The 14322-nt window shown below is 51.8% G+C and overlaps 1 protein-coding gene across 1 annotated transcript in view; it reads right to left on the reverse strand.

The window, feature by feature from the left end:
- The window catches only part of BBS2 (Bardet-Biedl syndrome 2), a 1290628-nt gene that overhangs the window by 860149 nt on the left and 416157 nt on the right, over nucleotides 1-14322 (reverse strand). The window lies entirely within an intron of this gene.

Below are 14322 nucleotides of genomic sequence, written 5' to 3' on the forward strand. Positions count from 1 at the left end.
TCCCATTCATCCTCCCGCAACTCTCTGTATCTCCATCCAATCTCACTGTCCCATAGCCTACACTCCCCACTCCTCGTCCATCACTCTTCCCCTTCTCAATACATACATCCTTGATTGCGGTGCTGTCCAATCTAAACAAAATGTCTTCGTTCCTCCTTTCATCTAGTCCACACCGCGATTTACTCCCTTCTTCCCCAAGGGCCCTCAACCACGCCAATCCCGCTTGTGCTGCCTTTAATACCTCTTCTAACTCCTTCTGTGGTCTCCTATCCAATAGTACTACAGTGTTAGTGTTCGTTTCATATGGGGGTGGCAACATGGATAGGGTGGTACTGCGGCAGGTGAGGGCACATACATTGGATTAGTATATCTGTGAGAAACCTGAAGGTGTCTCACCCGCTAGTCCCCGGAGATCTGTCATCCAGGCAGTCAGGACATGGCCATCGCTATTGGATCTAGTTCCTGGGGGTGGACCAGTGGGAGACTGGATGGGGGCTCTTCAGGGAGTGGAAGTGGGACACTGATGGGTGAGACACAGTACCCCCTTCCTTCTAACACCTTTTCCCCATCCTACCCCATAGGATACTTTGAAGCTCTACCCCCCTTTCCAACACAAACACTGTCTAACACTAGAACCGTTTACCTGATGTGTCCCAACACAAGGGTCAGGCAGAATCAGGCAATTGACAATAACTACACACACCTGACTACCCTTTCCCTTCCCCACAAGGATGAAAAGCCGAGCACGAGAGCCCACTTGGAGCAAGGACAAACGCACGAGGAAGCAGCTATTCCAGGACAGCAGTTCAAATGGAGAAGAAAGGCAGAGAGGAGTGCCCTTGCCCTTTTCGACCCAAGCCCAGAAAGCCTCTGTTAAAGGAATCATAATAGCAGGAACTACAGCTGTTGTGTGGTGTAACAGATGTCAACAGTGCACAGGAACCTCCCGCACTGATAACCGAGGCAGGGAGATGTACTTACTACCATGGCACCGTCCTTGACTCCAGAGACAAGAACGACAAGGAGGTCAGCACAGCCAGTGAGTTGGAGGGAGAACCGATAGATAACCGGACTGTGTGGAGCGAAGGTTGCAAATGGCAACTTCTTATGAACAAAGAATTTGTGTACTACTGAACTTTTCAAATCAAGGGAAAGACCAGCTGCAGAGTAGTCCGGCGCCACGTGGACGTCCATTCGAAAGACTCTGGCGGGTCCCCTTTTCCAGTGAATAATATAGCAATAAGAGGCCGTAGAAAAGGCTGACCTACAGGGTTAAGGCAGTCATACGAGGGTCGAGCCAAAATACCTTGTACAATCGAAAGTCCTTCACCCATTAACAGAGTTGTGACAGTGTGAAATAGGCATGTGGGCCCGGCTGAGGTAAAATGTTGTACGAACGACAAATGTGCAAAGCTTGACTGGTGGCTAGAAAGCTAAGGAAAGTGAATTCTGCAAGGCATCACGATAGGAAACTGTCAAGTGTGAACCCAACTGAGGGAAGCCAAATTTACCAAAAGGATCGGAGCCCAGTTGCGGGGCATCCAAGGGTGAAAGGAAATCACCTGACGAGAACATTACTGAAAGGAACTTTGTTGTTAATACTACATCAGGTCCTCTGAGGCAAGAGACTGGGTGTTACAGAGACTTACCACAGTAGTCTCTGATATTTTGGAAATGAACTGTATTTAAGCTTGTGCTGGAGAAGTACAGGAGTGTGCTGTGCTCGAGAGTCCCACCTTGTCCTGTGCTAAAAACATGGCGAAGGGAGACCCCTGTTATACCATCCTGACTTATCATTTTGTGAACACTTTTCTCTTTTCTAATGAACATTATCCCACACTATTTTGTTATTAGGGTAAGGAATGGCAATAGCTATTTTTTTTTACTATAGGCCCTTTTTATTTGACAAGACGCCACTAGGACTGCCTTATTATTATTTGATGGTTGTAGCTTGCTCCCATCTTAGATTAGAAATGTTTTCTCACCCATTTATACAGTTCGATAAACACCCTTGAACTGTGATCCTTTGTGTCTGTCTTTACTGTTGCCACCATGAGCTCCTTACATATCATGTGGTGGGAAGAGTTGGGTAACATCCTACTACAGGCGGAAGTGACCGTGTTCCTTCAGGTGCTACTGTTAACTACACTCAGGGTTGAGCTGATGTCACACTGGGATTTGCACCCATTATTGTCCTATATGTTCTCCACCATTTTCCATAATTTTAACATTTCTTTTCTCCTTTGAAGCTTTGTATTTAGCAGTTAAAAATGTGTGCATGTGTTCCAATATCCGTCGTCTATTCGTACCCTGCTCTGGCCTTGGGCGAACCATTCCCCCATGGGTCACTGCCACCCACTTCTTGTGATAATTCTCTATTTTATCCTTGCACAACAGCAATGCGCTACACATATACTCCAACGGGGTAACTACCCCCATGTTAACAAACTTTATAGGCAAAAATGTCAGACCATATACAAAAAGCAATTTATCGTGAATGTGTCTACCAGTCCTTTTCTCCCGTTCCCTGTCGCCCCCCTGCCCACACTCCCTTTGCTCCCACTCACACGCGCGCACACACACACACACACACTCTCACTCCTCACACCCAACACCCAACACCCACTCTACTTCTTCTTGAGGGCCTCCCTTGGCCCGGCTTGCTACACAATGAAAATATAAAACACTAAAACAGCAAGCTAAAACAATAAACTAAAATAACAACCACTTCTTCGTCTTATTCACCCACCCAGAATATATTGGGCACAGGAATTCGAGCCCTCTAATACGGAGCTCCTACTCCAACTTCTCTTATTTCATTTCAAAATATGGCCCCATCTTCTTCTCTCTTCGGAAAGGATCCCACTCCTCTATTTCTCTTCTTATTTACTTTTAATAATAAAAACCACCACACTATCCAACTCACTCACACACCATTCCACCATGCACTCTCACCCCTCCTCTTAAAATACTCTTGGGAGGATAGCTCAGGGGCAAAGCGCTCGCCTTGGAAGCAAGACGACGCAGAGCAACACAGGTCTGTGCTTGGAAACCTCTGTGTATTAAGCACGTTATAAATGACCAATCATGTCACAAAAACCCACACACCTTTCTACCCGTTCCCCAGAGTTCCCTCTCAGCGTCAACCCCTGTTGTCGCCCGCAAGAGGTGTTCTTACAGCTGCATGTTCACCAAAGCTCCTCCGTCGCAGGGTCCCATTAACAACCTGCACTGTCCTAGGAGCCGCACCCCGCTCCAAAGAGCAGACAGGAGTTCTGTCAAAAACAGCTCCAGTATACCACTATGAGTTGCACGCTTGGCACTGGTCACTGCAGGTGTGTGTGACCCCTGCAGATGTGCTGCACGGAATCCTCCGTCTTTGCGGAAAACCTGGGATCACGTTGGGGTCACTAACATTATAGAGTAACCCCTCAACGCTCACACCAGAAAAAAATACAACCCACTAGGGAAAAAGGCCCAGCACACCTCTTGCAAAGAGAACAAGGTTTATTCCCATAACAATACTAGAATGCGCCAGCAAAGAACTCTGCTGCTACGGAGTGCTCTGACAAAAACAACATGAGCAATGGATTTTAAGGTTGCACAATGATGTACATCACATAGGTTACAAATCCACATAGCTGGTTGGTGTGACCCTATTGGCATATAGCCTGCTCCATACGGGATACCAGGCGATTGGTCCCAGCATCTTTTGTCCGTCTTCTTCCACGTGGGGATCTTCTGTCGTAATTGGCATTTGGGTTACACAAATCATTATTTCCTAGCTCCACAGTGCACCTAGTACCAAGGACATGAGCGAGGCGGCGACTTTAGAGTAGAGGTTGCAATAACTGTCTCAGAACTACGTGAACACCTACTCCTTTCCCACCCATGGCATAACATGTGTTACCTTCTCCCCTGGCACTTCGCACCACAAATCAAATAACACAATGGTGAGGGCAGCCCGCCCCTGATCTCGGTTCTTCCTGATCGATTAATCACTGTACAGGTTTATGGTCAGAAGGCTTCGGATGGTCAGGGTACTCAAATTTTTGTGTCTAGGACTCGGGTCGCTGCAACTTATAAACCTGGACTGGGGATGGCTTAAATCCCTCGCCCCCCCCGCTTCTCATGGGGTAGTTCTTCAAAGATCTATTCTGCCTCGGCCTTGGCCTTAAGGAACGAGAGAGAGAGCAAGAGAGAGAGAACATGAGAGAGAGAACATGAGAGAGAGCAAGAGAGAGCAAGAGAGAGCAAGAGAGAGCAAGAGAGAGCAAGAGAGAAAGAGAGAAAGAGAGAAAGAGAGAAAGAGAGAAAGAGAGAAAGAGAGAAAGAGAGCAAGAGAGAGAGAGAGAGAGAGAGAGAGAGAGAGAGAGAGAGAGAGAGACAGAGACACACGCCCCCTAACTATTGCGACTGAATGTAAGAGTGCTGGCGTAACTATGGACCTAGGCTGGAATTTCAAGATGACGTCTAACTTCTAAAATGGAGTTTCATTATACGCCTGAGGCTAACACTGAAATCTGCTATATTTCTATTACAATTAACTCCTATGGGTGACACCCCCACCCCACTCCATTCTCTCAGTTCCCTCCCAGCATCTCCTTCTACAACCACCTAGTCCTGAACCGCCCTGGCGAATGGGACCTCCCCCTTCCTTCCCAACAGAGGTCAACCAATTTCCCCTGATATGAGTCCCCTCCCATGTGATCCTCCCATATAATACCGCCCCAAGGTAGCTCCCATGTGACCCTCCCACATAATACTGCCCCCAGTCAGGATCAGGTAGCAGCTGCCTATCCTAGGCCACATGAGAGGAGGCCCATACCGGCCCATACCGGGGTCATCACACCAGTCTCTGGTAGCTGGATACCGCTCTGTATTGTGGGTAGTGTAATTGGGGGCATAGACTGAATCAGCAGTCATCTAGATATACATCCGACCAACACCTGTGTTTCACTGAAATTTCTGTAACAGGAAGGAGCAGACATCGTGTGTCACCATTCGCACCTCTGGAAATATGCTAAAATTCAGTCAGCTATGAGCCAAACCATCCCTTCCAGCCTCCATAGTGGACACCAAGTGCCCGGGAGCAGATGAAGTTAGGTATGGACATAGCTCTGCAATAAGTCATCCCCGGTCTCACCTCTGAGAGAATGGGTTTAGGTCAGCTTAGAAAAGTGCCACTTCGAAGACCTGCTCACTTTATGTATGCACACTACTAGACCAAAACCTGTACGTTTCTCGATAAATGGCACGATTACACACAGAATGAGCCACTTAAACACTGTGTGCAGAAAGGCACATTTGATTTAGACAAAATTGCAAACCTGTGCAAGGCATTGGAGAAGAAAGGGGTAGGAGGCAACAGTAAAGACAGACAAGTGATCACAGTTCAAAGGTGTTTAATAAACTGTAAATACAGTGTGGAAAAACATGTAATCTAAACCATAATCTAAGATGGGAGCAAGCTTCGACCATCAAATGAAAAATAGGCCAGTCCTTGTGGCGTCTTGTCAAAGTAAAAAGGCCTATACTAAAAAGATTTTGCCAAATCCTTACAACTAATTACAGAATGAGTGTGGGATAGGGTTTTCAATAAAGGAAAATGTGTTCACAAATAATGAATCAGGATGTGATTGCCAGCGGTCTCCCTTCCCAACGTTTGGAGCACAGGACAAGGTGGGTCTCCTGAGCACAGCACACACTCGAGCTTTTCCAGCACAATCCGACAGTTTGTATTTTGTATTTCTTTATTTATATAGCGCACCTGGCCCAAAGGCATCTGGGCACATATCTTAGGTTACACACAAAAAATCATACATACACAGTTAATAGAGTAATTAACATCAAATATTTACAAGCAAATCTACAATACATTTATAATATTTACAAGCAGGTAAGGCAATTGCAGTCAAAGTGTAAATCATAGATTTAGTGGAAATGCAGTGATAAATGGTGTGCATCTTGGTCCATGAGCCATGCTTTGGCTTTGCATTTGAAGGCGAAAAAGACAGAACTTGTGTTGTGCCATCCAAGCCTGGATGACCAGGTACACCTCGTTTAGCGCTTTGGTGTCAGCTGAGTGGTCGCCCGAGATAGGGATGAGTATCTGGTGTCATCCGCATAATTGGTGTAGGTGACAGCCAGATAGTCAAGGATATCAAAGAACGGTTTTGTGAACACATTATAAAGCGTGGGTGAAACACAGGATTCTTGAAGGCCGCCACACAGGACTGGCGAGGGTACGGCTGAAGCAGAGGGGGAAAAGACCCTCATGGATCGATTGGCCAGGAAGCATCTGATCCAAGTAGTGGCTTTATCTGAGAAGTGGGCTGCCACTTCGAGATGTCGACACAAGATTTGGTGGTTCACTAGGTCGAAAGATCCAATAACAAGAGGAGGGCAATCTTGTCGGTATCTTTCAGGTCTTCAATTTTCGTTTTTAGGTCTAGCAGGGCTGTTTCCGTTCCATGCTTAGGACGGAAGCCCGATCGTTAAGGCCAAGGAGATTATTGCATTCCAGAAAGTCCTGAATCTTTAAGTAGGTGGCACGGTCTAGGATTTTTAGCAGGAACAGCACAGTTGTGATTGGCCTGTAATTAGTGGGTATGTTTGGGTCAAGAGATGGTTTTTTGAGGAGGGGGATGACCCACGCATCCTTCAGGTTGTCTGCCAAGGTGCCCGTGCTAAATGACGTGTTTATCAGTGCTGTGATGAAGGGAGTTAGTTCATTGGATGCCTCCTTTATGATGGGAGCTGGGCAAATGTCACCCTGGCAATTAGAAGGTTTGAGATTGTTAATTATGTTCTCTACCTAAGAGATAGTTAGGGGTGAGAAGCCGAACGGTTCATGGGTACGTGGAGTATGAATAGTTTTGTCAAGGACGAAGTTGAGCTGGGAATTAGACTGGAGACTACTTTTTTTTACATTCATTTTGGCCTGGATAATTGAGATTTTATCAAGGAGCGCTTTTTGTATGTTTGAGCACCATGTGCTGTCTTTGCTGCAGGTGTCAGGTGGAGTGGAGGGCGTTCCGTTCCAGCTATCAGGTTCGTCGATTGTTAAGTCTCTTTTAACAAGTCTCTTGCCTTCGAGGGCCTGATATTTTCAACAAACAAAGTTCTGTTCCACGCATGGCTTTGGGTGACAGTTTCACCCCTGGGTCCCCCTCTTCCGGGCACAGACCCCTCAAGTCAAGACTCAACAAATCAATTGAACAGTTCCTTTCTCAATGAACTTTGGGTGAGGACTTTCCACCCCTGGATCTCCTTTCGGTTCAGAGCCCTTTTTAAACGCTAGCCTCCCTCCTTCGGGTTCACAATGGATTTTCTTGGATTCACGAGTCAATGGGCCTCATTACGGGTCGGGCGGTCCAGAATTAACAGTGGCGGTAAACCCGCCGCCACTGTTAATTCTGGACCGCCCGATCCCGAGTCCTGCAGGCGGGAGGTGATCTTCCCACTAGGTCTGACCTGGCGGGTTGAACACCTCCTGCCTGCAGGCAGACGTGGAAACACCAGCACCATCACAAGATGGTGCCGGTGTTTCCACTTCCCCATTCCCATTGAGTCCTAAGGGACTCAATGGGAATGGGGATTAGGAACAAGTTACTTACCTGTAGCGGTTGTTCTCCAACATGGGTCTGGCATGGATTCACATGCTCATGAATATTCCCCGTCGTCAGGCTGGGAATCCTCGGTAAAGAAAAATCAGTATCAGTTTCGTTTCTGATCTGTCTTTCGTAGTAGTAACCAATCACTGATCTCTGCGTCATACTGACCACACCCAATGACTGCCATCTCCCTAAGCCCCGCCTCTGGCAGCCATCTTCTGATTTGGTAGCACGTGAAGTGGCAGTATGACCAAGTGAAGAGCCGCAGAGGGGTAGGCGGGAGGGTTCGCATGTGAATCCATGCCAGACCCATGCTGGAGAACAACAGTTACAGGTAAGTAACTTGTTCCTTCTCCAGCATGGGGTCTGGCATGGATTCACATGCTCATGAATAAAAGAATACATAGCAGTACACACATGCACAACCACGGGAGGTGGCAAAGGCTCAACATTAAGCATTACATCCAAAACTCAACATTAAGCTATTCTTACCTCCTCACCAGGCTCACCTTAGGCGAACAGGTTGCACAGCACTGCTTGGCGGACCCTGGACTCCTCCCTGGAATCCCGGTCGACGCAGTAGAATTTCGTGAAGGTGTGCGTCGACCTCCACGTAGCAGCCCTGCAGATGTCCAGCAAGGGCACACCAGATAGGAACGCTGTGGTAGCTGCGATCGCTCTGGTGGAATGGGCTCTCGGACGGCCAGGCAGCGGCCGGTTTGCCAACCGATGACAGTACATGATACAGCCGGAGAGCCATCTGGAAATGGAAGCCTTCGAGAGAGCTTTCCCCTGATTGACAGGTCCAAAGTTCACAAAAAGTTGTGACGTCTTCCGAAAACTCTTCGTGCGGTCCACGTAGAACTTCAGCGCTCTAGCCACATCCAGCGAGTGCAAAGTCCTTTCCGCCGGCGACGAAGGCGACGGGAAGAAAACAGGCAACACCAAGGGTTCGTTGAGGTGGAACTCCTACGGCACCTTGGGCATGAAGGAGGGGTGCGTCCTGAGCACTACCTTTGTGTCGTGAAAAGTCAAGTACGGGGGCCTGCAGGAAAGGGCCTGGATCTCTCCCACCCGTCGTGCGGAGGTGATGGCCACAAGAAACGCTGTTTTCCACGACAAGAACTTCAACGGAGCTGAGTGCAGAGGCTCGAACGGAGGTCCCATGAGCTTGGCCAGCACCACGTTGAGCTCCCACGCCGGGGCCGGAGCATTTACCGGCGGGAACAATCTGAACAGTCCCTTCATGAATTCTTTCACCAGACGATGAGACCACAAAGACGTCCGTCCCGTGGGTCTGGTGTATCGGGAGATCGCAGCAAGATGAATCTTGATGGAAGCGTGCGCCAGTCCAGCCTTGGCCAGCGTCAGCAGGTACGGCAGTACTTGAGGAGCCGTAATCCGTAGAGGGTTAATCTTCTGTGCGTGGCACCAGATAGAGAACCTCTTCCATTTGTGTCCGTAGCATTTAAGAGTTGAGGACGCCCTGGCCTTTGCAAGAACCTCTCTGCAGTCGGCCGGTATGTCGTAACCTCCAAACTCTAACGCTGCAGGAGCCAGGCCTGCAAGTTCAGCGACTTCGGGTCAAGATGGAGGATGGCGCCTCCTTCCCTGGAGAGAAGATCCGCGTCCACTGGCAGCTTGATTGACGGGGACGCTGACAAGTCCAGAAGGTCCGGGAACCATATCTGCCTCAGCCACGCAGGTGTGACGAGGATCATCCTGCACCGTGACCTCTTGAGCTGGTTGATGAGCCGGATCAGCAGCGGCAATGGAGGGAACGGCTATAGGAACAGGCCCTCCCAGGGGAACGAGAAAGCATCACCCATGCTCCTCGGCTGGGGAAACCTGCTGGCGAACCTCCGGCACTTGGGAGTTCGTCGCCGTCGCGAACAGATCGATCTGGGGTGTGCCCCACCGTCGGAAGAGGCGGTCCACTAGATCCTGTCATAGTTCCCACTCGTGGCACGAGCGCAGCTCTCTGCTGAGCGAGTCGGCGATGGTGTTTTTTATTCCTGCCAGCTGAAACGGCACTAGAAAAATCCCTCGGGCGACGGTCCAATGCCACAGATCCTGCGCCTCCTTGGACAGGGCTGGGGATCTGGTACCGCCCTGCTTCCTGATGTAGAACATGGTGGTGGTGTTGTCGGTGAAGATCCTCACCACCTTGCCCTTGAGGGACGGAAGAAAGGACCTGAGGGCCCAAAACACTGCACGGAGTTCCAGGACATTGATATGGAGGGACTTCTCCAACAGCAGTCAAAGGCCCCTCGCGTGCAGATTTTCGGTGTGCGCTCCCCACCCTTCCAGGGAGGCATCCGTGGTCACTGTCTTCTGGTGGCCCGGGGTCTGGAAGTCCATGCCCGCCGTCAGATGCGCTCGGGTGCCCCACCACCGGATCGCTCGTCGGAAGCTCTCGTCGAGTGTGATCCTGTCCTCGAAGCTGCCCGTCGTCTGGATCCAGCGAGCGTCCAGGAACTCCGGTAACGGGCGCATCCGAAGCCTGCACAGGCGGATGAGATAAATGCAAGAAGACATCATTCCGAGGAGGGATTTGATGGACCTCACCCTGGCTGCGTCCGCAACCAGCATCCGCTGCACCTTGCCCAAGATGGCTCTCGTCCTTTCCTCCGACGGACAGGCCAGAAGCGCCACTTTGTCGAGTTTCGCTCCCAGAAACAGTGCGTCTTGCGCGGGCACCAGGTGGGACTTGGCGCAGTTTATAGAGAATCCCAGGTCCGTGAGTAGTTGGACGGTCCTCGCCGTGTGCTCCGCGGCGTGCTCCTTTTTCTTTGCTCGGATGAGCCAGTCATCCAGGTAGGGGTAGACGTGGACCCCTCCAGGCACAGCCGTGCCGCCACCGGTGCGAGGCACTTGGTGAACACCCTGGGTGCCGACCTCAATCCGAAGGGAAGGGCTCTGAACTGGTAGTGACGCCCTTGGACCACGAATCTGAGAAACTTTCGGTGTCCCTTTAGGATGGGGATAGGGAAGTAGACATCCTCCAAATCCAACGACGACAGGAAATCGCCCTCCTCCAGCTCACCCAGGACGTGCTGGAGGGTGACCATCCGGAACTTCTGTGCCTTGATGAATTTGTTCAGTCCTGGTAGGTCCAGGATGGGACGCCATCCTCCTGTCTTCTCCTTCACGAGGAAGTATCTTGAGTAAACTCCAGAGCCCCGAAGCCTCTTTGGGACGAGCTCGATGGCACCTTTCTTGAGCATCGCCTTCACCTCCAAGAGAAGTTTAGGGACGTGATGTTCCTTCCTGGCCACGGGGGGGGACGCGCAGGCACTTCTTTAGAAACTCGAGCGCGTGACCCTGGGCCAGGGCGTCCAGCACCCAACGGTCGGTGGAGATGGACTCCCACACGCTGACGAAGTTCGCCAGCCGGCCTCCCACCGGGATGCTTCGGTGGGGGCCCGACCCCACGGCCGGTTCAGTCCTGCTTTGACGAGGCTTTGCCGCCTTGTCCTCCCTGGCGACGACGGCGGGGTCCGCCCGACTTGCCTCGTCCCCTGTAGGCTTCCTGTGACGACGAACGGGCCGCTTGACGGTAGGTGGAATATCCGCCGCCGGAACCTTTGGAGGCACCCTGCTTGCCTCCGGCGCTCCGAAAGGGCGGCCGTCGTTGCTGGAGAACACCAAGAGCCCGGGCGGTCTCCGTGTCCGTCTTGATGGCTTGTAGGGAATCGTCCACTGTTTTCCCAAACAGGTTGCTCCCGTCGAATGGCATGTCCAAAACTCTGGTCTGCACGTCCTGCCGGAAGTCCGTTGCCTTGAGCCATCCACGTCGTCTACGGCACACGCCGTTGCCCAACTGGCGAAAACCAGTGTCAGCGATGTCCATCGCTATCGTAATGGCGTGGTCCGACGCCACTTCTCCTTCCTGCAAGATCTCTAGGGCCTCTGCCCTCTTGTCATCCGGTAGGAAGTCCAGCAGGGGGGCGATCTTGTACCACAACTCCCTGTCGTAGCGGGCTACGATGGCTAAGGCGTTGGCAGCCTTAATCGTCGTCGCTGCCGATGAGATGACTCTGCGTCCCATCGTGTCCAATTTCTTTCCCTCGCCGTCCGGTGGGGAGGTTGACGTAGAGGCCGAAGCCCCCCCTGCTTTCTTACTGGCTGCCGTGGAGACGACCGAGTCCGGGGTCGGCTGTGCCCGAAGGCACAAGGGGGCCACGTCCGGGACCCGGTACTTCTTCTCGTACCGATCCCTTCTCACAGGCGTTGTGGATGGGTTCTTGAGGAGGGCGAGACCCTCATCCCAGATATCGTCCAGCAGAGGTACAGCGAGGACCGTCTTCCTCTTGGTCTCGCGCCGTTGATAAAGGAAACCTTCCTTCTCTTCCGGGCAGAGCTGGAAAAGCTCGGATGCCCTGGCGATCATGGCATGAAACGATCCAATCTCGTCGGGCGGGGAAGCCCGGGGAGGAGGCGATGACGGAAGATCCTCGTCGTAAACCTCGTCGTCTGTACCCGTCGTGGCCGTGTCCGTCCCCGTATCATCCCCACGGGTCGTGGATGGGGAGGAGGGCTGAGCAGGGCGCGATGGTTGAAAAGGAGGTGGAGGATGAATCTTTCTTCTCTTAGGAGGAGGGCTCCCAGAAGGGCCTGGCTCCGGGTCCCCCGTCGGGAGCGGTTCCTCCGTTGGTGGTAACGGCGATCTCGTCCTTATCTCCGAGCATAAGGACTGTATAGCCAACAAAATGGCCGCCGAGTTGTCTTGCGGCACTGGTTGAGGGGATTCCGATGGGCGGTCAGGAGCCTCGTCGGCACCCTCGACATTCTCGTCGTCTCCTATGTCGGGATCCCTCCCAACGGACTGGTCTTCTTCCACGCCAATGCCGTGGCTTAAGACTTCGATCAGCTCCTCTTCAGAGGTTGAGGCCGAATCCACGATGACCTCCTGCCCCCCCTTTTTCTTCTCCGTCGGAGGTTTCACGGGGGTCCTGTCGATGGGCTTGAAAGAGGATTCCCTCCGCGGTGGCAGGGAGACTCTGAGCCCCGAAGTCGCCTCCACTGGTGTAGCCTCTACAGGCTGAGCCAGGGCCGCCGCGACTGTCTCGATAGAGGCCTTGGCAGGGTGGATCAAGGCTTTCACCACCTTAGGTGCGCTCACCGCCTTCTCCTTGGGGGGTGGGTCACCGCTTCGCTCCCCCTCCGATGGGGCCTTCGAGGTCGACCGGGGTCTCTCCAGGAGCTTTGCCGGGTGCTCAGCCTACCTCTTACCCGAGCCAGAGCGTTGGCTCGTGGTTGATGGCGCCGGGGAGGATGCGCCCTGCCTGGCAACCGTAGAGCCCGACCGTTCGGCGCTCCCAGTGCCAGCGGACTCGCGGTGCTTGGCCTTCTGTTGGGCCCCCGTCGCCGGGGCGCCTCAAAGGTCTTAGAAGACCGCTCGGACTTCTTCTTCTTCTTCTTCTTCTTCTTCTTCCCTCCTGACGGGCTCTTCCCTTCCAGCCAGTTGGCGAGACGCAGATGGCGGTCCTTCATGGTCCGCTCCGACATATTGCCGCAAAACGCACAGTCCTTCTCCACGTGCGTCTTGTCCTCATGCAGGCAGTAGAGGCAAAGGGAGTGTTCGTCCTCCTTAAAGACATTCTGAAGCTGGCATCCAGGGCAGACCCTGAACAGGTTTCCGGGCGTCGAGCTTCCCTTCTCCTGGGCCATGTCCGAGATGGGCCTGAGAAACTTCTGGAGTCCTCCAAAAGCGTGGCTCGACGAAATCTTCACCCTTGAGTGGCGTAGAGGAATCTGACACGGGTCCCCGTTGATCGGATAAAGAAACGGTGGAGCTTGAGGCTCTTTTGACCGAAAAAAAGAGAGAATTTTCCTATGAAAAAGCGTGAAAACGCACTACAGCTCGAGAGCAATAGCACGAGGATCCCAACACATGAACGTGCAGTAAAAATCTGAAGATGGCTGCCAGAGGCGGGGCTTAGGGAGATGGCAGTCATTGGCTGTGGTCAGTATGACGCAGAGATCAGTGATTGGTTACTACTACGAAAGACAGATCAGAAACGAAACTGATACTGATTTTTCTTTACCGAGGATTCCCAGCCTGACGACGGGGAATATTCATGAGCATGTGAATCCATGCCAGACCCCATGCTGGAGAAACACTATTCTGCCTCCGTGACTCCCGGGACACCGGGGCTGTAATGCCCTGGTGATTCCGGGAGTCACGGAGGCGGAATGGTAATACAAGTCCGGCGGTATCCAGGCGGTTTTACCGCCGCGGTTACCCCCGGACTCGTAATGAGGCCCAATGTCTTTTCAAACAATTTTCTGTGGACATCCCTCCGGCTGGTTCACTCCGGTCAACCTTTGCAATGCACTGTTCGTATACTAATTTTCACCATGCAGAATTCATTTCCCTTAGCTTTCACAATCATCTGTCGGTCAATGACTTTCGACGGGACAAAGAATTTGACAAGAATTTGACAAGACCCCTGTATGACTACTTGGACCTCTCTTTGCCTCTTCCCAAGGCCGCCTTGTTATGGTAGTCTCTACCATCAGGTAATCGCCCAGAGTTTCCAGCATGAGTACCCACATGGTGCCGGGTGCCTCTGTTGCGGGTTTTCCCCCTCTTTCATCAATAGTTTCTGTAAACCTTTCAAAGTACAAATTAGCCATTTGCTACATTTCGTTCAACACAGTTCAGTTTCTTATCAACTCTCCCCTCGACTCACCAGCTGTG

This window comes from Ambystoma mexicanum, chromosome 1q (assembly GCF_040938575.1).
Source record: "Ambystoma mexicanum isolate Mex_15411 chromosome 1q, UKY_AmexF1_1, whole genome shotgun sequence".
NCBI classification, from domain to species: Eukaryota; Metazoa; Chordata; class Amphibia; order Caudata; family Ambystomatidae; genus Ambystoma; species Ambystoma mexicanum.